Below are 24,416 nucleotides of genomic sequence, written 5' to 3'. Positions count from 1 at the left end.
ATCTAAGTCTAGCTTAGTGTTTTGCTTGCCCTTAACCTCATGAATTTACCTCTAAGGGCCCCGTGTCTCTGGTGTGGTGGTGGACAGAGGGTTTCTGTCACATTTCCAGAAGCTCCCGGCTTCCTTACCCAGCACCATTTATCAGCCTCGCTGGCAAACAGGTGAGTGGAAACCACGAACTCAGGGTTTCCACATTAAGGTGTTCTCATCGCCAAGTCTCTTCTCCCCTCAAAACATGAAAACAAAAAGCCACATGAGACAGAAGCAAGAATTAATAAATGGTATTGATCGGTATGTATTTATACATTATGTGAAGAAAACTCGTATTTCATTTGTCATTTAAAATTATGGTACTCAAAATGAAAAGACCTTACCTGGGAGTCAAGAACTAGAGAAGCATCTCCATCAGGCTGTAGCAGGAGTGTGGAAACAGCGCAAACACTAGACCCAGGAATCGACGGTAGGTTCAGATAAGCATTTATTCAAATTTATCCAAATTTACACATTTATTCAAATTCTTGAGGAAAGAGGAGTCATTTGGGATATAGGAAAACCTATTCTAAAAGCACAGCCCAGGGGCCAGCCCGGGGGCGCAGCAGTTCAGTTTGCACGTTCCGCTTCTCCTCAGCCCGGGGTTCACTGGTTCGGATCCTGGGTGTGGACATGGCACCGCTTGGCACGCCATGCTGTTGTAGGTGTCCCACATATAAAGTGGAGGATGATGGGCACGATGTTAGCTCAGGGCCAGGCTTCCTCAGCAAAAAGAGGAGGACTGGCAGTAGTTAGCTCAGGGCTAATCTTCCTCAAAATAAATAAATAAATAAAAGCTCAACACAACTTATAGATCTATTTTAATCTTTTTACAAAGTTAAGACGTGTTCATTTTAAAATAAACGAACAATACAGATGTACATAAAATAATAACAATGGCTACAATGTGTAGCCCACCTACTGTGTCTGGCAGTTGATTACCTCGTTGAATCATCACAACCACCCTGTGAGGTAGAATAATTATGATCTGTGATATTCAGGTTACAAAAAAGTGAAGCTTTTGAGAAGAGCTATGTTGGCCAAAGTTTTACAGTGAACAAGTTATAGAGCTGGGATCCTTAGCACTGTGTCTCAGATCTCTCATAACTAATAACTAGCATTCTAGAAGCCCAGGCATAATCACTATTAATAATGTCATTCCAGATCATTTTTACAAAAATGAGTTCATAACATATAATATTCAGCAACTTTCTTTTTCCACTTACCAATCACAGATAACCTTGCACAGCCTTATGCACAAATTTCTTTAATATGCTCATGACCTGCTTAACAAATTTAATTCACAACTCAAACTATGCCATTAGCTATAAAGTCGTTTAAATTGAAAAGCAATATTTATATCAATTTTAATGGGAAAAATTATGATTCTTTTCAAGGATTTCCTTTCTTGCCTATGTTTTCCTTCCTGCCAACCTAAGACGCCAAAACAATTTTCACGAAGAAAAACCAATTGATTGACAATAAAACCAAGTTTACATAAGCAATAAGAAACAATTTGAGGGAAAACAAAATCAGCTTTTTATGAAGGAAGTCAATGCAATAACATCATGAAAGTTTAGTGTACTCACTAAGGCGGGGCAGACAGTGAATGGGCAGGTGGAGCAGAGGTGCGAGGGAGGCGTTCTAAGGAGGACTGGGGGAGATCAGGTAACTGACCTTCAGCCAGGCATTCAAGATCGCGTATTAAGCAGAGTGAACTATCCTAAAAGACTGCAGAATCTTTACTTCTGTCTCCTGCTTCCAACCTCTTTTATTTCACTCATCCTTTGCTCCATGATTAAAATTTTCCTAACTTTTCTTTCTACAACAACACTTACTTATCAGTTTTTGAGCTATTTGGGGGCTCACAGTTAACTTTAATTCAAAGTACACTTGAAAATAAAGACTAAACACAAGAGTGGGTCAAAACATTTACAAATAGGAGTACATGTGCATAAAAGACCAGAGTCATAGAAGTTGCTGCTTCTTTATCCCTCGTGTTCTGTGTGCCCATACAAAGGAAGACAAATCTGACAGCAATTGAAATCTGTCCCACATATCGTCTCTGCATAGAAATTTTTGTATTGAGTAAATTTTGAGTGTGCCCTTGTCTAAAATAATAAAGTCAAAATATAGTTTTTTAGGTCATATTTATTTCGTAGGTTTTTATTTTTATTTTATTTATTTATTTTTTCTCTTTTTTAAAGATTGGCACCTGAGCTAACAACTGTTGCCAATCTTCTTCTTTTTTTTTTCCTCTGCTTTTTCTCCCCCAATTCCCCCAGTACATAGTTGTATATTTTTAGTTGTGGCTCCTAGTTGCGGCATGTGGGACACCGCATCAACGTGGCCTGATGACTGGTGCCATGGTCACGCACAGGATCCGAACAAGCAAAACCCTGGGCCGCCAAAGGCAGAGCGCAAGAACTTAACCCCTCGGTCACGGGGCCAGCCCCCTATTTTGTAGGTTTTTAGGTGAAAGCACTGCTACTAAAAAAATAAAATGAAAGTCACCGAAAAGTGGTATAAATTTTCAAATGGCATTATGGCAAAAAGATAGTAACTGAACAATCATTTTGGGGAGTAAGTCTATAGTGTTGGAGGCATATAGAATTGCATGCAATGGATAAACTATGAATTGTTTAACCAGTCCCTTATTAATGGGTATTTAGGTTGGCACTTATTTTGTACTATTACAGACAATATTGAAATGAGCATTCTTGAACTTACATGCTTCAGGCTCTATACAAGTACTTTTTTGTGTAGATTCCCTGACATGGAATTGCTGAGTTATAGGACTGACATATATAAAATTTGAATATATCACTTCAAATTACTTTCCACAAGATTAGTGTAATTTACATTCCCTCCAATAGTGTGTGAAACTAACATCTATTTCCCCATAACTTCATTGGAACTGTAAATTATCAATCTGAACAATTCTGTAGCTCTGATGGGTAAAATGTTTCACTAATTACTAGTCAGTATAAGCATCATTATCAGTTTAATTACCACTTCTGTAAATATTATGCACGTGCCTTTTTTCCATTGTTCTGGGTTTTTTCCATTCCATTTATTGGAGCTTATTTGTACATTAGGGAGATTAACATTTTGTTACTTACATTTTGATTTGCTTAGATTTGACTTTGTTTATGGTTTTCCTTAATCAACAAACATTTTAACATTTTGTAATTAAAGTTGTCTCTTTTTTTCTTATGTTAGATAAATTCTTTATCTTACTTAAATAGATTTCATCCACCGTTAATTTATGACAAACATTAGCCAATATTTTTTCTATCATGGTTACAACATATAATTTATAGTAGATATCCCTAAAAATTATTTTTATTAAAGTATGTGTGATAGATCTCATTAGTGCCCGCCAGTAGCTGATTCTCCTCTCCTGTCTACACATACAGAAGATGATACTTCCCAGCCTTCAGGCAGGTAAAAAGGGCTTTATGGCAGGTTGTGACAAATGAATGTGAGTCGATGTGATGCGTGTGTTACTTCCATGCTGGAGGATTAAACGCTCCCTTTGTGATTTCACATCCCTTGCTTTCTTGTTGGCAGTAAATGTGGAGACCAGGTATTGAAATGTCACAGCCATACGATCCAAGCAGCTTGGGTCTCCCAGTCATACGAGGAAGACGATAGCCATGGAGAGTCCCCCGACCTGCTGTGGATTTTGCAAGGGCAAGAAATAAACACTTTGTGTTAATCCACAGAGACTTTACACGTGTTTTACTATCTTTATGTTACTAATGTAAGCTTAACAGACCCTGACTGATACAATATAACATAATATGACCTCAAAATGAACAGATGACAGGCAGCTGATAGATACATAGAATTTTATCTTCCAAATGAATAGTTGAACCCAAACCAACGACATGAATAAATATCACAAATGTAATGTTGAACAAAAGGATAAAGATATAACAGAATGCATATTAAATGATTTCGTTAATATAAAGTTTGAAAACAAAACTAAACTATAGTGTTAGAATTGGGATAATGGTTACCTTTAGGAAGGGGAGAGTTTGTCAAGAGACAAGAGAAGAGATGGTGAGATGATGGTGTTAATCCGTTTTTGACTTAAGTGATGGTTACATGGGTCTTACCCATGTTCAACACAATTTTAATGTTGAATTACATGGTGTCATTATTATTTATCCTGCAAAATGACTTTTTTGCTCAGATATATACTGTATATATGCTGATACATGTAGATTTAGTTCACCCCAAATTTTTGTTCTTCAAAATTTTAAAATATTTCACGGCTTTTTGCTGACTTAAGTATTATAAACCAAGGCAAGTAAAATTCGCTTTCCAAGTTTTTTCCGTCACTATGGTCTTTCATATTCAGGGGAAAAAATGGCACTACTTTAGGACAAAACTACTCTCTTTTTCCTTAAAAACCAGAAGCACAAACATACTTCTATTTCTCTGTCACTATTGCTTCTAACGTCATCTCACCCAGCCACATTAACTGTAACTTTTAGTCGAAGTGATGGACTTCCTTTTCTCGGAGACATGTCAGGGTCTATAACTGAAGACTGTCATACGTCAGCATCTTCACAGACTAGCGAAACTCATGAATATGCACAGCTCCACTTTTCCTAAACAATTTTTCCCTGCTCACTGCGTTGTCTGAATTCTACTTATTTCCTCTGGGCTGACTTTTTTCTTGTAATAATAAATACCTCCTTCAATAATTATTTCAATGAGAGACCACAGTGGCAAACTTTCTTAACCCATTTATCACCCCTGAAAGAGAGTTTAACCGCAAAGTGAACTCAGGGTAGACAGTTGAAGTCCTGGAGCGTTTTGAAGATGTTACTTTGTGGACTTCTGGCCTCCATTTTTGCTGCTAACAAGTCTGACGTCAGTCTTAGTGTGATTCTTTTGTATGCAATGCAATATTTTTCTCTCTGGTTGCTTTTTTTTCCCCCTAAAGATTGGCACCTGAGCTAACAACTGTTTCCAATCATTTTTTTTTTTTTATTCTCCCCAAAGTCCCCCAGCACATAGTTGTGCATTCTAGTTGTGAGTGCCTCTGGTTGTGCTGTGTGGGACGCCACCTCAGCATGCCCTGTTGAGCAGTGCCATGTCCATGCCCAGGATCCAAACTTGCAAAACCCTTGGCCGCCAAAGTGGAGTGAGTGAATTTAACCACTCAGCCACGGGGCCGGCCCCTCTCTGGTTGATTTTAAGATATTATGTTATGTCTGTTCTGCAGTTTCACTCGAATATGCATAGGTGTCTGTTTCTTTCTATTCTGATCAGCATTCAGTATGAGCTTTAAATCTAAGGAATTGTATCTTTGTTTGGTTCTGGAAAACTCTCAGCTGGTATGTCTTCAGATACAATGTTCAGAATAGTGTTTCTGAGGGATGCCTCAAGCCTCTGTTTTTGGGCTTCCTATGAGGTACATGCTGGAACTCCTCTTTCTACTCACCATGATTGTTAACATTTGTGTCAGGAAATTGATCTTTTTTATCTGGCCGTGCCAAGTTCGAGGTAAATTTCTCAGCACTACTTCACCAAGTTGTCCTTCAACTCTCTCTAGTTGAACGCTTGCTTCTGTTCCTGAAGCCGACATAGCTGCAAATTCAGCTCTAGTTTCTACTGTGTGGTTCTGTTCTGTTTTTCTTTCAAAAAGAATTTAAATTTTGAGTGGGCCACATCCTTTTTATTAAAAAAAAATGGTCTGTCATTTCTAATTATTTGTTTCTAGGGAGGAAATGGTAGCGGGGATGTGTGGGGGTGTATGGAACCTAGCTTAATGCAGCTAAGAAGTAAATGCTAAACACCATCTTGACTTGAAAATTCCCGGAAGTTTATGACTAAGGGCTTCCCACTGTGCCAGAAACAAATCCAAATAAGCAAAGAGATATTCCATTTTGTAAAGCTAAAATCCCAACATCATTCCAGAACCGCATACCAGAGTTCTCCTAACAGTGTGTGATGCAAACGTGCGCGGTTTATAAGCGGGCTTTGCTGCCATATTATTTTCCCCTTTCACTCTTCTGTAGCGCTTGATGACCTGAGAGGGACCGTTAACATGGTATTTTACTAAAGATTATTGAGTTTTCTTTTTATAAACAAAAAACCGCTACTTGGCATAATGTTCTACAATTAATTTTGTAGGCTATTTGCAAATGCTCATAAATTACTCATTCTACCCCCTATATTGTGCATGTTGTTGACATTTTAGGGTGCAAATAAAAAACATTCTTCTTTACCCTTCTGGAGTACTAAAACAATTTGAGAAAAGAGACAGGAATCAGACAAATGGGGCCCATGACAGCAGTTAATTAGAGAAGGACTGAGTTAGAAGGCACAGATTGATCTATATCCATAATCAGATCACCTAAGACATCTAATCCCCATTGAGCTTGCCAACCCTAAATTTCAGGTGCTCCCCTGCAAAGGCAGAATATACCCTGGTAATCATGACATTGGATGCACAGAGACTGTAAGCATCTTGCAGACAGGACACACACTGATGTACACTTATCTCTGACGAGAGAGCCCAGCATGGCTGAGTCCTCCACTCTCCATTCCTTCTCTCAAACTCACTAAGCAGCTCCATCCATCTCCCCCAAGGGAAGAGCGTGCAAGGGGCAGAGGGGAGGTGATCTAGTTGGGTTTCCTGAGAAGCACACCCTGAGACAGAATTTGGGTACACCAGAATATGTGGGGCAAGATTCAAGGAAGCACTGGCAGTGGAGTGGGAAAGTAGGACCTAGAAGGGAAGGAAGTCACCATAGGGCATCAGTGGACAAGCTGGTACTGTGCACAAGTGGGGCTCCATCCTGCTGGGGACCCCTGAGTTACTGCATAGAGTGTGTCCTTCAGTCGTCTCATCCACTAGGAGAGGCAGCTGAGGCACTTATCCACCAACCCTTCCCACCATTGGAGGAGAGCTGCTCCCGGAGGGAGTGACTCCCCAGCAGTTCTGGCGCAGCCCATTCAGGAGAGCAGCTCCTGGGCCAGGGGAAGCCCTCACATGGAGACTCCGATGCTTGCAGAAAGAAGCAGTAGTGCTGAGGGGAAAGGTAAAAAAACAAGATCCAACAAGATCTTAAATGTGACTTTTCCTGTATCTCACAATTTCTGTGGTTCACCAATTTGGGAGCCACTTAGCCGGGTAATTCCAGCTCAGGGCTTCTCATGAGGTTCCAGTCAAGACGTCGGCAGGGGCTGCATCATCTGAAGGCTTAACTATGCGTGGGGGGTCCACTACAAGGTGGCTCGCTAGGACGGCTGCTGGCAGGACGCCTTAGTCCCTTGTCACATGGACCTCTCCAGAGGGTGTGTGAGTGTCCGCACAATGTGGCAGTTGGCTTTCCCCAGAACAAGAGATTCAAGAGAGAAAAAGAGAGCAAGCAGGAGGCCACAATGCCTTTTATGGCCTAATCTCGGAGGTCTCATATTGCCACTTCCTTTTATTCTATTTGCTAGAAGCCAGTCACTAAATCCATCCCACAGCCAAGGGTAAGAGAATAGGCTCCACTTTTCAAAGGGAAGAGTATAAAAGAGTTTATAGATATAGCTTAAAATTGGAGCAGGTGTCAAGCTCCCGTATATTCTAAAGTGAGGTGTTAGACCTCCCCTCGTAACTTTCATAAATTAAGATGGAACAGTCCAGAGACCATATCTGGACTTGTCATTGTGTTCCCCACATCCTCCCATCATGGAGAAAAGGATGGGTGCCACCCCCCACCTAAAGCCCAAGTGAGAGGGGCTTTAAGGAGACTCTTAGGAGAATTTTCCCGGTGTGTCCTGGAATGTGGGCAACATTTGGACTAAATTCTGAGACATGCTTGAAAAGTAAGAGGCCTGTATGTAAGCCTGAGGTAGCAGAAGGAAGGGGGCCAAGCTCACTTAAAGCTAGCTCCCCCTCACTTAAGCTGGGCAAAGCGTTGAGATTTCCGGAAAACAAGAGTGAAGACATGGGGGGAGTTGACTTGAGGTAATCTAGAAATGATTACCCATGGGGAATGCCTGGAGCCACAGTGTGACCCCAAGGGAGGGTGGAGCACTGTGAGTCCAGGGGCTGAGCTGGGAGTCACAGCTGACTGCCAGACGACAGGCGACAGGCATTTCCCATTTCTAGGGAGCTGCAGGTCAAGGTGTCCAGAAAGAAGACCTTGAAAGACTCACAAACATCCCACAAGAGAGTTTCAAGCATCTACCGTGGCCAGAAGTCACCAGCTCTAGAGGACAACTGTATCAGCCTCTAACCCTTCCCCCGGCTCCCCATTCACCTATTCCCCTACCCTTCATGCATGCATTTTAACCATTTGGGATCCCACTGAATTTTCATGCCATCCTTCATTTTTCTGTACTTCTCCTGTTTCTTGAACTCACTTGAGAAGCCAGTCCACTCCCACATGTGAAGGGAATTGGAAACTTTCCAGAAAGAGTCGGAGAAAGATACTGTTCCTGGCCTCAAGGAGTTCGCCTTTGTTTGGGCGGGAGACTGGACTCGCCTGGATGCGCCAAATGTCTATTTGTGTTCCTGAGTCTCTTTGATGAGCTTGTGGCCTGCCTCCCCTAAACACACAGCACCTTAGCCCTCTGCTTCAACCACCCCGGGGCACCCCAAGTTCCACACGCTCTGTGTGTTCAGCAAGGGCTTTGGCCAGACTCACTCACCGGTAGCACCACCATCCTCTGTTCCTAATCAGTTATGAGACTTCAAATCCCTCTCCTCTCCCCGACTCCTTCCTGTCCTGCTGTCCTCCTCCCCTACTCTCCAAGGAGGAAGCGAGGACTTTACTAGACCAGTACCAACAATAAACACAGGCTGCTCTGGGGCCTTTTCCCATCAGCGTTGGTCATCTGACCCACCCTCTTAAGACTACCCTAGAAGTTTCCACGCCTAGTTTTGGGACTGTCTTTATTGTCTGGTCTAGTTTTAGTTATTCATTAACTCACTAATCACAATATTTTAGCATATTTGTCATAAAGGAGTATACGTTTGTTTTTACCCTTCCCAGACCTTACTCACTCATTCATTCATCAAACAGTGCTGACTTCCTATTTTGTATAAGGTCATGTCCTAGAGCTGAGAAGATAAAGACTAGGGGAGTGGTTCTAAGCCTTGGCTCATTCTTATAGATATCTGAGAATCTTTAAAAAAATGCAGATGCCCTGGCTCCACTCCCCAGAGATTCTGATTTAATTATTCTGGGGCAGAGCCTGAGCATAGGTGATTTTTAAAAGCTCCCTGGGTGATTCTAAAGTGCAGCTAGGATTGAGAACCATGAGAAAACGAGAACGTAAATAACTTGGACCAAAATTAAAAAGCAAGATGCCCCCTAAGATTCAGAGAGCATACTCTGGGGACCCACGTCCTGCACCTGCAAGACCCTGCCAGCCCCTCAGGCTCTGCTCAGCCCCTCCACCCGTTAGCCACAGCTCAGGTGGGTGATGTGTCACCTCTCTCACAAGCTGAGCAAAGAGAAGGTGACAGTGCCATTAACTTTTCTCAGCTGATACCACCCTCCTCAGTGAAAGTGCACAGTGACATGGGAATTTGTGCGGCCACAGGCCACCCACGCCCAAGGGTCATCAAACTTTCAAGGAGACAATTTAGAGGCAAGAGTGAATCCCTCTGATATTCTTAGGGCTAGGTGAGGGCTGCGGCTACACTTTCAGGGAGATCCCTGCAATTCTCCAGAAGTGAAAGGCAGTTCGTCGGGATTGCAGGAAGACACAGACATCCCTGTGGTCTAAGGGTCTTTCTGCTTCTATCATGCGATGCGGAGTTAAAGGAAAGAGAAGGCTGCAAACTCGGCGCCTTAGCGTTCCCCGAGGCACTGAGAAATCCTTCCCGGCCCTGTCTCTGCTGTCAGACGGAGGCCTGGCCTCTCCAGTATACAGGCTGAAGGCAAGAATTGGAGCCATGTGGGGAAACTGCTGAGAAAGAGCCCTTCCTCCCACGGAAACTGTCTACTGACTGACGCTCCAGTGGATGCTCTGTGCTGCAGGGCTAAGGTCCCTTGCTTCTCTTTCTCTGCAGAAAATTCCCTTCCGGTGGTGGCACAGGGAGAAAATACTGTGCTAAAAGTAGAGAAAGCCCAGGGCAAGAAGCAGATGTCCTCGAAAGCTCCATTTTCCTGTTTCTCCAGCAGGGGGAGCCGACGACAAGCGCGCGGGCGAGAGGCAGCCCGGATGATTATGCAACGCCGAGTGCGCATGCTCCACCCGGGGCCGCCCGCCGGCCGATGCTGACTCAGGGCAGAGGTGGACGCGGGGGGGCGCCCCTGGGCCCAGGTGGCCCGCTTGCCCAGCGCGGAGGACGGGCTTTCAGGACTGTTCGACCTTCCCGTGAAGCCCTGGAAATTGCTCACTAGTTCTGCTTGACTTGTCCGCTGCCTGTGACCCGACTGACACTAGCTCAATGCTCCTGTTTTCCAAAAGGGGCTTTGTTTTTGGGGTTTTTTTTTTTTAGACTAAATAATAGTTATTATAGACACCCTTTCCCAGCAGCTCCTAGATGCCTTCACTGAGCTAGGTACTTAATGGCACTGGGTATCTTTTTCTGCTCCGCATTTCTTTCTTCCCCCATCCTGCAGCAAGGGGTCCCGCCGGCGCCTTTCGTCAGACCTTGCTGCTGCCTGAAGTGCAGCTTGTTTCTAAAAGGGAGGGAGGAAGGTAGCGAGGAAATCAGGCCCTTCCCAAATTCATTGGACCTATCAGACACAGAGGTCGAGTTTAGAGAATGAACAGGAAATTGAATATTGTTTGATTTTCTTCTTTTGAAATCAGTGGCGTCTTGCTACTATTTTACCGTTTAAGGGGTGTGTGTGTTTTGTTTTTCAATTTCCCTCAAATGTGTCGGCGATGTTTTTTGATACCGTGTTCTAAAGAAGGGTGCTGGTTACAAGGGAGAGAAAAGGTAGGGAGTTCTTTCCGGTAGGGTGATAGGGCTGCTTTTTTGATCCCTTTCCTTTCTTAATGATGTCATGAGGAAAACCGTGAAATTATTTTTGAAAGAAAACTAAGAGGTCAAAACCAAGCTTACTTCACTGAAGGCATGTTAACTGTAGAAAATTTGGACCATACAGAACTGGAAAAAAAGAAGATACAGTTTATCATAATCCTTAACTTAAAGATAATTGTTGTTAACTTAATGTATGAACTGATGACTTTTTTCCTAACCTTATATATGCTATGCTTCAAAGTATTATAATATTATACATATTGGTTAAAAATCTATTATTTTTGTCATTTAACATACTGGATTATTTTTAATACCTGCATAGTATTCTTTATCATATGTCTCATAAATGTAGCATAATATATTCAGTTAACCCCATAAGGATGGATATTAAAGCTATTTCCTTTTTTTTTTTTACAATGGTGAACATCACCGGGATAATAATCTTTATATACGTTTGTATTTTCTTAGGAAAAATCCTAGGGGAGAAATTGAAGATCAACAGATATTTTAAGATAGTCAGTATGTGTCTGCAAATGCCCTTCCAGAAACCGGGTACCAATTTGTATTTTCACCAACAATTATGAGGAACACCAGTAGAGTTCCTTTTTGTGTGCTTTGCCAGTTTTACAGGTTACAAATAGTATTTCATTGTTCCATTTTGTATTCCTCTGCCATTTTCTTCTGAATTTCTCAGATTTCCTTCAGAACCTTCCAATGAGCTTAGATCCTGATGAAAGCAACAAAGGATAAGAGTGTGTAGCAGCCAAAGTAAAAAGAACATGTAGTGGGAGGCACTGGCCTTTAGACCTTGGAGACTTGATCAAACAATATCCCTTGGGTAGACTGATGCTTTTGTAAAGACTCAGGAAGGACCCTTAGTGGGAAAGATTCCCAGCCAAGAAAATTAGAACAGGACTGTGCATGGGGATTCAGGTTGGAATAGTTCTTAAACTGACTCAACTTTCATAACTAAAAGACCTACCATGGTCAGAAAGACTAAACACACGAATTCTGGTGATTTTTGCACCCAAGGTAGGCACGGGGGAAGAGATGACCTTAGGGAAGTTGTTTCTTCAACACGCAATTCAAACTCCATACCTGGTCTGTGCACACCGATGTGCACATGTCATCTTGTGGTGCATATGCACATCATTGGGTGTGTGCATCTTCACAGGTGCCATCCCTCCTTATTTTAACTGAATGTGAAAGAGACTGGAGCCTCTGCTAGGAAAGAGAGAGACAATTAGGAGATAGCTCTGCTTTGAAGAAGCAAGGCAATTTACTACACCAACAATTTACTGAAAAACGATGTGCCAAATGCCCAATTTGCCAAATTTGGGAGATGTTTAAAAGATTTTAGTTTTATCCTTGCCCTGTGCTTTCCTCTGCCCCATCTCAGAGGTTTGTCCAGACTGTTTCGTTAGAGAGACAGGGCCAAGTTCAGAGGCAGGGGCAGGAAGAGGCAGAGGTGGAGGCAGGAGCTAAACTAGAACTTGAAGCCAAATCCTTCAATGAGTCAGGAGATTGGTTATTCGTGAAGTTAATTTCAGTAAGTTGGCTCTCACCGAGCGGGCCCAGAGCCCTGCTTTGGCACCTTCTCGTGGAAACATTTCCTTTTCCTTATCCAGTCCTTCCTCACCTGAAGTTGCGCGTCACCTAGAGCTTGAGATTGTGCTATTCACAAATAGAACGCCAACACTCCCCACGTGCTTCAGGACGCACAGATTTAACTGTTAGCTGGCTAAATACTTATGTGGCATCTTCAAGGACATTTAATAATGTCTAATAATATACTCCAAGTTCACAAGATGATGATGATTTGGAAATAACTTCTCTCACCTCTTCCAACCTGCCCTCCAGCTCCACCTGTGGTCACAGGGCCTTAGTGAGCCCCATTATTGCCCACAGAGCACCCCATTCCTCGCCATGCATACCCTTTCCCGCAACCCCTTTATAGCCCTTCTGATCACTTGCCAATCAAAAATAATACATAAATAGTAGTCATTGTGGCCTCCACTTGCCTCTGCTCCCAGGATGCATTACTAGGTGTTTGATCCACCGCTGGACAGAGACCTTTGAAAGCTTGGAGATTGGCAAGGTGGGCGGGGTCCTTGTAGTGTTCTGGCCTGTAGAGGCGAGACAAAGGGATAAGCAGACATTCTGCAGTGAGATCAGCTTCCTGCCAGTTTTTCAAGAATTTTTCTAAAATAAAAGTACCTCTCCTTCTCAGTCTGACTGCATTTTAAAAGCCCTCTCCTACTATCGTAACTTTGATAGATGCCAGACTCTAAGGAGGATTAAAGGCAGTGGGGATGGTGAGAAGGGGGAATCCAGATAAAAGCTGTCCCCCTGCACACTGGATCACAGCCAACGTTGGCTAAGCTTGCATTATTTGCAGAGCACCATTACCGTTTCTGTATGAGAACGGAAAAGTTTGGTATGCGCACAATGTACAGGGGAAAAAAGATATTTATAAAACCTTCAGTATGAATGTTATGTGCTAAATGGTAAGCTGCCAGAATGATCATAAACTTGACTGGGACACCAAGGATGTTGACAGAGGTGGCTTAAGCAAAATTGTGAGCCAGGTGCTGAAATGATGAAGGGAGATGGACGAGTGAGATGGAAGGTGGCCTGAAATGTAAAGGACGAGATATAATTGAGTAATGGATGCAAAACACTTTCATCTGTCATGTTGGAAATCTAGCAGGTGCCCATTTAAAGTCAAACCTACAGAACTCTAGAGCTGGGGATGATATTTCCCCAGGGACAAACCAGATGTGCTCTAAACCAAGCATGAAAACATGTTAACTATGTAGCTTTTTAAAGAATCTGATTGGGGCCGGCCCGGTAGTGCAGCAGTTAAGTTCACACATTTGGCTTCGGCAGCCCAGGGTTCGCCGGTTCGGATCCCGGGTGCAGACATGGCACCGCTTGGCACGCCATGCTGTGGTAGGCGTCCCACGTATAAAGTAGAGGAATATGGGCATGGATGTTAGCTCAGGGCCAGTCTTCCTCAGCAAAAAGAGGATTGGCAGCAGATGTTGGCTCAGGGCTAATCTTCCTCAAAAAGAAAAAAAAAAGAATTTTAATGGCTATATTTATAGATAGAGACGTAAATATTTGTGAATTGAGGGAGATCATAACACAGTAAATAGGTAGCAAACTATTCGTGTTCTTTTTATTTTTTTTATCCTCATTCTGCCCAACAGAAGGAAGAATTTCACGCTTTACAAAAGGCAGCGTCACCTCTGACCTATGTACCATTTTATTTCAAACACAACTTACTGTTACAATTTTGTCTGCTGCTTGGTGGGGAAAAGGCCTTTCCATATCTCACTCGCAGTCGAGCAATCCAATTTTCCTGTAATGTCCTTCTGGTGTGTATGTTCCTCTCTTGAAATGTAGGGGCTGTGAGAATTAGCTCAGAAATACTCCATGTAGAATGGAGCCGAGATTCATGTCACCGACAACTAGAGAGAGAGAAAGAAAAGCTAACAGCATCACAGGAACACAACGCACTCCCTCACGGATCTTTGGAAGGCTAGCTCCATATCCTTCTTGATCCATTCCTTGCCAGGCTAACTCAGTTCCTGGGTGATGGTCTCCTTTGGCCTGAGGTAGCAGGGCCCCTGACTTACTCTAGTATAGACCACGTGGTTAGTTTCTCTCTGGAATCACCAGCATAGCTAGACTGGTTATACTGTGTCATTTCTGAACACCCGCCTCAACTTTTGCCCGATTTATTTGTTGACACTAGGAATTCTTTTTTTTAAGAGGAATGAATCTTTTTACTCTGGTTAGAAATAAAGCTTAAAGAAAAATGGTTGGGTATGATGACATGTTGCTTTAAGCTCCCACGTGGCTGTACAAGGTGGGTATCAGAACCTTGTCTAGGAGCAGGTTTCCATGCAGGAAAAAAAGCTCAAGGGCAGTGTGCCATGGGCAGCTCACGGGAGTGGGGAGGAGAGGCTGGAGGTACCAAACCCATCCTGGCACTTGGCATCTGGACCAGGGCCTGGCCTCCTCGACTCTCCACAGTCTGTCCAAGCACTTCACTTTCTAGGAATTCAATACATGTTTAAAGTCCAAACTACTAAAACTGTAATTATTTAGCATCAGTAATTTAACTCTTTAAGTTTTCAGCTTGTGAAGGACTGTATCAGTCTGTCTCTGAAAATCAGGTGTTTTTCTTTCAAGTCAGGTACTAATGTTGCCCGTGGTGCATGGCAGCCCGCCAGCAAGAGTTATGAGTTATGTGTCGAAACAAGAAGGATCATGTCCTTATAGAATGATGGTGTCATCAAGTGGGAAGGGAGTTTCCAGGCCACCTAGTGCAGGCTTCTAGCTGACACGGGAATTTTCTTTACAGCATCCCTCTTGGGGGGCCCTCAGGTCTCTACCTGTGTGTTCATCCAGACCTGAGCTGTCCAAAACCTAGAGAAAATCCTATTGAGCTACTCAATAGACTCAATTGTAGGAAGATTTTGTTATTTTGAGTCAAAATATACCTTTGTAGGGGCCACCCAGTGGCACAGTGGTTAAGTTCTCATGTTCCGCTTCTCACCAGCCTGGGATTCGCCAGTTCGGATCCCAGGTATGGACATGGCACCGCTTGGCACACCATGCTGTGGTAGGCATCCCACATATAAAGTAGAGGAAGATGGGCACAGATGTTAACTCAGGGCCAGGCTTCCTCAGCAAAAAAGAGGAGGACTGGCAGTAGTTAGCTCAGGGCTAATCTTCCCCAAAAACAAAAAACAAAAAACAAAAACAAAACAAAAAAATATATATACCTTTTTATAACTTTGGTTGATTGGTTCCCCTTTAGCCGCCCAAAAAACAGCGCACGCTCTTTGACATCAGTGCCCTTTGACTGAAAGTCAGCCATAAAGCAGAAGGAGCTCTGAAGTTAAGTTTAGGTTTGCCGAGTCCCGAATTTGCTCCTTAGCTCTACTGCAAACCAAATGTGGGGCCAGTGCTTAAATTCAATTAGCCTTTCCTAAAGATTTCAGTTTTTTTTCTTCTTAGTGAGTGCCTTTTTCAAAGATCTGCATCTGTACATTTCAAGTTGAAAATTTTTTAGCAAATTAAAATAGTTTATGTTAAATTGAGAGAGTCGTTTTTTACTTTTTATTATGGAAAATTTCAAACATATGCAAGAGTCGAGGTAATAAAATAATGAATGCCCCTGGCGGCCACACCCTGCTGTAAATATATCAACTTAAGGTCAGTCTGGTTTCGTTTCGTCTTTATCCACTTTCCCTCCTCCCTGGATTTGTTTTGAAGCAAATTTCAGATACTGTACAAAGTCATCCATAATGATTCACGGTTTCTCTAAAATATGAGGACTCTGCCTTTGTTACAACCACAATACTGTTACTTTTCTCCTCCAAATTAAAAATAATTCCTAAATATCTTAAACTATGCAAATAATGCTCACGTTTCTCCAACACGCACGTGCACTCTTTCTCTCTCTCTCTCTGAGTTTGCTTGTTTGAATCAGGACACAAATAAGGGCCTACTATTATAATTAGTAATATACAGCTTAAGTGTCCTTTAGCCTGTAGATGCCCCTGTCCATCTCATTTGTATTTTTTCCTTACAATTTTATTTGTTAAAGAAACCAAGTTATACGCAATTACTGTTCAGTGGATGGCTTTGTGAATTTGTGCTCATTTGTTTTGTAGCTTTTTTCATTTTCACCAGTCTATCTGTGCAAGAACGTCCTGGAAGTGGACTTTCTGGATCAAAGGGTAGATACATATATAATTTCTTACAATATTGTCAAATATTGCACTATTGCAAAATATTGTCTCTATAGGTTGTGTACCACTTTGCATTCCCGCCATCCCTGAGGGACATTAAACTGATGATGTTGGAAGCTGTTAAAGGTCTAAAATTATAACCTAAGCCTTTGATGAGACCTCCCGTGTTTCCATGAGTCTTCTCTTTTCCAGGCTAAACTTACTTGGGTTCTTGCATGTTTGACAAATATATCTTCTGTATCCACAGTCGTTAACAAAATTCTTAAAAAGGAGTGGATTGAGTAAGAAACCTTGACAAGGACCATGAGACTTCCTTCCAGGTTGACATTGGTTGTGCATCTTGAATTTATCTAAATGCACATCTCATTTTTCTCTACCCTGCTGTTATGAAATTGCATTCAATGGCACTAAAATTTAAAGTATACTCATTGTCTGTGTCTTTCCCCTAAAAGACAGTGTAGTATACTAGTTAAGACGGTGACCTCTGAATGCACACTCTTTCAGCTTGTGTCTTGTCTCCATCACTTAATAACTGTGTTCCATCAAACCAGTTGTTTAAACCTCAGTGCCTCCCTTTCGCCATTTTCAATAAGATTTTAATAGTACCTGTTGTGATGATTATAAAAGATAATAAGTGTCAAGTACTTAAAACAGCACCTGCCAAGTAGTAAATCTTCTAAAAATATTTCCTATTAAATAAAAGCTACTAATCTCATAACAAAGTCCAAAAAATCAAAGTAACTTAGCAATAATTATTTTTTCTGAATGTGCCTTATCTCCTGTAAATCACCGCTTCCTTCCCTAAGGACCTTCAAGCTGGCTTAGAATTCATTTTTAAGGATTTTTTTTTTCCTGGGAGTTACACACACTTGTCTCTAGTCCCTGAAATACATCTATAGTCTCTGGGAATTTTATCAGTTAAGATTAGGTTCACCTGCCTAGCAGGTACTCCAAAATAACATAATCTTAATCAAACACGTAGAAGTGGTTTTTTTTCTCTGAAATATAAGAAATCTAGAGGTAGACAGTTCAGAGGTGGGTGTGATGGCCCCCAGGAACCCTCAAGAGTCCAGGTTTCAATCTCTCTCCTTCACTATTTTCAGCATATGACTTCCCTCCTTTAGACAATGACATGGTTTAAGGACTGTAGTCAGAATAGCAGAGACGAAAGGGCCACTCTTTCCAGCTGAGTGATCTCAGGCCAACCAGAGCACCTGCTCTTATATTTCATGTTAACACATTAATATCTGCTCTTTTTTTTAAAGATTGGCACCCGAGCTAACATCTGTTGCCAATCTTCTTTTGTTCTTATCCCCAAAGGCCCCTGGTACATAGTTGTATATTCTAGTTGTAGGTCCTTTTGGTTGTGCTGTGTGGGATGCCACCTCAACATGGCCTGATGAGCGGTGTCGTGTCCGTGCCCAGGACCCGAAGCGGTGAAACCCTGGGCCGCTGAGGCAGAGCATGCGAAGTTAACCACTTGGCCACGGGGCCGACCTCAACACCTGCTCTTATATTTCATTGGCCAGAATATAGTCACAGAGCCATATCAAGCTGTAAAAGAGGTTGGAAAATGTACGTTTTGTTAGATGCATTGCTTCCACCCACTGAAATCAGAATTCCGTTACTAAAGAAGAAAAAGAGCTTAGCTATTGAGGTGGTCAGGTAGGTGTCTCCGCCACAACATTTTTGCACCTTTTGACACCCCTGGCACTCTCTGTGTTTCATCACATTGTTAGCCACAGTGATGCTGGGATCACATCAGCAACACATTGTAAGGACCTGGGATAAAATTTCTTCAAGCTGCAGGATCAATGAAAGAAACGTGGTGTCTCCAACATTATAGTAGGTGCTGGAGTTATGAAGATGAGTAAAATAGGGCCACGCTTGAATCTTATGGGTCTGTAAAAATTGATTCTTCTCTACGTACTGATCCTTCCTTTTTTCTGGTCAAAATCCTTCTAAAAGTAGACACTGAGCCCTTTCCTGATACACTAGTTTCTTAAACTGTCTTTTACTCAAAGTCTTTTAAGACGGTATCATCAATTCCTTTTAAGCTGTCTTTACTTTTTAAAGCTTCGAGCCATGAAATTTTACCTATTTTTTTCTCTAATAAGTTAAAAATCTCTGTGTTATGTTATTCTCTGAATTTTCCTCCTAGTTTATTATGAACTCTAAGATGACACGGTTAATTTCTCCAACGTTCTTTACCATTTCACTGCACCTCACATTTCTTCCCAGTTTCTCAAGTCTTCAGTTGACAATAGTAATTCTTTTCTTTTTTTCTACCTTCTGAAAGGTGAACCTATAAGAATTGCTCAGAAGACCTGCATTCATCAGAAAGAATCTTTCTGCCAATACTCAGATGAACAAATTTTAAAATTCAGCATTGACCATGATTCAGTGACACTGCCCACCAAAAAAAAAAAAATCGGGGGAAAAACTACCACCGTGTGCACGGGGTAAAGAAATCAGATCAAGTGATCATTGTGTGATAATGTATTAACAATAGATGGCATAATGAACCAAAAATGAGCTTGGCAAAACTCCCAGGTACTTTTCATAAAATAATTTCCATGATCTGCTTTGCCTGTGAAGAATAAAATACATTATTGCACGTCTACTTGGGGTGGAGAGGCTGGCACAGGTCCAAGGACCAGAACAGTGGCTCTGTGCTTGGCTCTACACCTGTCCAAGGTCCTTGGCCTCTCCCCCGTTAGAGTGTGTGTGTCTGTGGGAAGGAGCCTGAGAGCCTGATTGTGCTCTTGCACATGCATGGATGTGCCCCCTGACAGGTGCAGAAGTTCAGCTTCTGGAAAGATCAGAGGAGTTTCTGTTTTCCATTGCAATAGTGTAACATGATGCACAAAGCAAGCTCCAGGAGAACTCGTGGTGTATTTCTTGGCCAAATTATCCAGTGATGCAGTCCTGAGGTTGACCGGGGATGAGGCTGACCTTCAGAGGTCCAAGGCTGACACAAGGCACAGTCAATACATGGGATGGAGGTCACAGAGTTACAAAAGGGGAACCTGGGACACACTTCTTACTCCAAATTATGCACTCTACCACATAGCAGGGTTTGGTACCTACTTAGGTTATACCATTGTCAGGCCCTCTAAGGAGTTGTAACATAAGTCTCTAAATCTGCTGAATATGAATTTATGTGTTAAACTAACTGACATAGCACAGGTCATGGAGAGCACAGAAGAACTGTGGCTGGAGTTTCACGAGTATTCTGGTCTGGACATCAGAAACATGAAACCACCAGCAACACCCCCAAGGAAGGATCATTAAGGCATTCACATTAAGTGGCATTGCTGACATGTGCCAGAAATGCTGCTAACAGCCCTTGGCATGAGAAGGGCAGTGGAAATGGCACAGATCTATTCAATAAGAAACTCAAAACCTTAATTGGTTTGCAGAGTCTTTTCATCTAGCCACATGCATTATAAATTCCATATTTCATATCTATTTCCATGAGTGGGATGTCATTCACCTCCACCCAGTCATTTAACTCATTGAGTGGTTCTAAGTTACAGATAAATATAGTCACCAAAAAACTAATCATGTGAGGAAAAACAGAGTAAGCTAGGAGGAACTTCTCAATTATCTGACTTACGCAGCACCTGTAAGAGGTGCTGAGCAGAGGCTAGGTATGGCCGTGGAGAAAACCAACTTGTCCATCTATCTCGAAGTCACACAACTCGTAGTACGTATTATGAGTTTCTGCATTGGAAAAGCCAACTAGAGAGTTAGTAGGTAAGGTCAGAGGAGGTGTATATTCTCCAGGCCCATAAACTAGCTAAGGAAGAAACCAGCTACCCCCTAAATCATCTTCATGGGGACTAATCTGTGGAGTCTAAGAAGCACATGCGTGCTTAGGCATAACATTTTTGCCAAAATAATCAGGCTTTTATTATATTTCCGCTGTGACTTTATCTTGTATGCATTTCTCTTCCCACTAGCCAACATGGTATTTTTAGAAGTATATTACTCACACACAGTTTTCTGTGAACACTCAAACTGGACTGCTCAAAGGGAGTGTCTTCTGCGAAGACCAGAGAGCACTGTCATAAATGTGCCTCTTATCTCCAGAGTCACAAGGAGACCCGTTTCCCCTGCAGAACTGCTCATGTTACAAAGGGGTCCCTTCTGTCGTTTCTGCTTGAGAAAAGTCTCCTCCACCGTAACATATGGGAAGGGAGTTAGCAGAGATCTTCTCTAGAAGCTGCTCCAAGGAGACTCACAAAGTTTCTTCTTTTACTTGTTCTAAGGCATTCTGCCCAGGCCTGTCTATTTCAGCACAACATCCACCAATACATTTAAAGTCCATGCGCACCTTAAAAGATTGAATTAGGGAAACTCAGAACAGAAAATATCTAAGATTAGTTAAGCTCCTGAAACTCATGGGTAGCCAGGATGAGTCACTTTTTCAGCTGGTGATTAAAGAAGATCACATCACTTTGTATTTTTTGCTCCCCCTCAATTAATCTTTGAGTCCCCACAATTTTGTATTAGAAAAATATCCAGCATCACTTTGTTCAGTTTCCCTCTTACCAACTTATCCAAGAACACAATAGGCTTACTCGTTCCAACGTGTTCGCCCTACACAAGAATGTCAGGTGGTAGGTTGCAGAGAGGGAAAACTAGCAGATCTGGTCAATGCACTAGCAATGCTGACACCAGGTTCTACTGCCCAGACTGGATCTGAGTAATCTAAACCATCCGCCCCGCCAACACTGGAAGGCTTTTGGTTGTACCGAAGCAACCACCGCCATTTACCCCAGCCCCTCTCATGAATTTCTCTTTAGGGAACTTGGTGTCCACCCTTGCCAACACACTTTGAAGTCATCCAGATATAAGTTATTGAACTTCAGATTTCAAAGCTCAATCCTCAGTCCTTACTTTCCCTGAAGCCTCAGGAATTCTTACGTAAACCAATACACCTTCTCTGGAGGGTTCAGTGACAACAGCCTTCATCAAGTGGCTACAGGTCCCTGTCTGTTCTTCCCCAGGACAGTAAGTGTCTCTCTAACCTACATAGGCAGAACCAAGAGCGGCTCCAGGCCACCCTGTGCAGAACCAAGAATATCTGCCCCAAGTACCTCAACATGGAAGACCGTGTGCTTATAAAAAGATGCTGCTGCCATCAACACCTAGTAACACCTGGCATGCCTTTGTTTTCCACAGATTCTAAGCATGACGGGTGGAGACATCCCCAGGTCGTGCCTTTCCTCTGGCCTCTGTTGTTTTTTATGACCTTGGGTAAATCACAGAGTTTCTCTGTAAGAACAGACTAGGAAGTTTCATGTTTCTCTGTTTAATAGATCAGAAGTTTTAAAAGTTTTCTTAAGTCTCAGGATCTTTTGTTTGTTTGTTTTTTCACCCAAAGTCTTACAAATGTGAACTTTTACCATGATATTCTCAGGTGTTGCTGAACCATTAATTTATTTTCAAAGACTAAATTTTAGTGTATGACCCTGAACTCCTCACTTGTCTTATGTAGAAAGTTTAATCCAACCAATTCCACTTAGATCTAATAAGATTGGGTGACTTCTCAGTAACTCTGGGTTGAAAATTCAGACGTATTCAAGATCACTTGCTTTTGTTACTTCCTCGTCTGGAGAGGAACATGGTAAAATTCAACATGGTAAAATTGAAGGCAGTGTTTCAGAGTGGAAGCGGGACACTTTAGAGTTTCACGTTGGTTTCCAGCTCCGGCAAGTGTTCCAGGATTTGTTCATAGAGCCAACCTCCCCTCTGGGAACAAAAGGCTGTGCTCAGCCACCCTGTCCTGTTCCTTGCTCATTCATTCTTTTCCCAACTCATCTGTTGCCACTTTGAATGCTTTTTCTTAGAGAACCAAGCACCTAGGTCTCATTCCCCATCAGAAGTGGTGTGATGGTTGATTTTATGTGCCGACTTGACTGGCCCCAGGCTGCCCAGAGTAAGTATTATTTCTGGGTTGTCTCCGAGGGTTTCTGGATGAGATGAGCATTTGAATTGGTGGACTCACTAAATTAGATGGCCCTCCCCAGCGTGAGTGGGTCTCATCCAACCTGTTGAGGGCCTGAATAGAGCAAAAGGCCAAGGAAGGGGAAATTTGCCCTTTTTCCCCTCTCTCATTGTTTAAGCTGGGACATCTCATCCCATCTACTCCAGCCTTTGGAATGGGATTTGTACCATCAGCAACCTGCTTCTCAGGGCTTTGCACTAGACTCAGGTTGAATCAAACCACGAGCTTTCAAAGGTCTCCAGCTTGCAGAGGGCAGCACGAGGGACTTCTCAGCCTCCATAACTGTGTGAGCCAATTCCTCATAATAAATCTCTCTCTCGTACATATATACATATTGTATATATTGATTTTATATATAAATATCCACATACATGAGATTTATATATGGAGATTTACATGTACACATATAAATGATTTATATGTTTATAAATATATATACATATATATGATTTATATATTTATTTTTATATATATACGTCCTATTGGTTCTATTTCTCTGGAGAACCCTGACTAATAAAGTAGATTAAGAGTAAATAGCCCTCGCCCGCTCACTCTCCATCTGCCCTTGGCAATTCACCTGATCTCTCAGAGCCTTAGTTTCCTCACTGGGAAAATAAAGAAGTTAGGTGATCTCAAAGCTTTTCCCACTTCTGACATTCTATGACCTATGCATTCTGAAGACTCAGGTTCTTGGACTTCCAAGTCCCTTAGAGCCATCGCCATAACTCCTTGCACATAAATATTAGCACAACCATGGCTGCTAGCATTTCTGCAATTTGCATGCCGTTCAAGCAGCCCAAGCACACTGGGCTTGCTGCCACCCACTGTAACTATTACAGTCCTCTCAGACATTAGGGTTTTGCCTCCCCTCTCAAATCAACATGAGGTGTTTCAGAGCCACGGGGTCACAACCTGGATTTCAAATGGAGGCGCATTGGCACGCAGTCCCGAGAGATTCAGGTAATAGTTCTAGCTTGGAAATCTGCAGGTGCCCTAAGTTTAGTCACTTAAATCAGTGCCTCATTCTTACCACCTGCAAAGTGGACATAACAGTACCTTCACTCCCTACCTTATAGGGTTATTGTGAGGTGCTGGATCCCAGAAGCTGACCCCCAGAACAGACCTACATTCACTTCGTCACCTGCTGCCAGGCGCCATGACCATAAGGTCACCCCAAAGCAGAGAACCCTATTCCTGTTAGGGAGGTCTGACATCACCTAAGGGTTAGAAATCCTATTCTTATCCCAGTTTCCTTTGCAGCTTAATCGCTTGCCTACGTTCAGACACACTTGCTAGCATACATTATATGTGTGTGTACATATATCACCTAGCACATAGTAGAAAATGTAAATTAGTTGTTTTTCATTATTACTGTAATCATTTTTAGCATCTTAACACCTTGTTTATGCCATTTCCTCCTCTTTGAGTGCCTTTTTCTTCAATGCATAATTATCCAGCAAAAGCCAAACTTTTTTTTCGAAAGAAGTGAATGTTCTGAGCTCCCACGTTTTCATAACTCTGATAGTAGTTTCCACACCTACTCTTATCATGGTTATTTCTGCATATATAATAGTTTTCTTGCTATACATATGCTCCTGGGGGTCACCAGACTGTCTTATACATTTTTACATAGTCCCAAAGC

General features: G+C 42.3%; 1 long non-coding RNA gene across 6 annotated transcripts in view; it reads right to left on the bottom strand.

Moving 5' to 3' along the window:
* Window positions 1-461: 461 nt before the first annotated feature.
* LOC111771392 (uncharacterized) overlaps window positions 462-24,416 on the bottom strand; it is a 280,695-nt gene continuing 256,740 nt past the window's right edge. For 4 of the 6 annotated variants that reach the window (XR_011434324.1, XR_011434327.1, XR_011434328.1 and 1 more), the window contains 4 exons: window positions 14,279-14,463; window positions 13,012-13,116; window positions 12,089-12,211; window positions 3,020-3,709 (listed from right to left, as the gene is read on the bottom strand). This is a non-coding gene — a long non-coding RNA (uncharacterized lncRNA). Of the gene's footprint in view, window positions 3,710-12,088; window positions 12,212-13,011; window positions 13,117-14,278; window positions 14,464-15,501; window positions 15,630-24,416 lie in introns of those variants that run through there. The other 2 variants (XR_011434325.1, XR_011434323.1) reach the window with 2 other exon arrangements.

This window comes from Equus caballus, chromosome 31 (assembly GCF_041296265.1).
Source record: "Equus caballus isolate H_3958 breed thoroughbred chromosome 31, TB-T2T, whole genome shotgun sequence".
Taxonomy (NCBI): Eukaryota; Metazoa; Chordata; class Mammalia; order Perissodactyla; family Equidae; genus Equus; species Equus caballus.
Note: the sequence above shows the minus strand (reverse complement) of the source record. Positions and strands in the feature narration are given on the sequence as shown.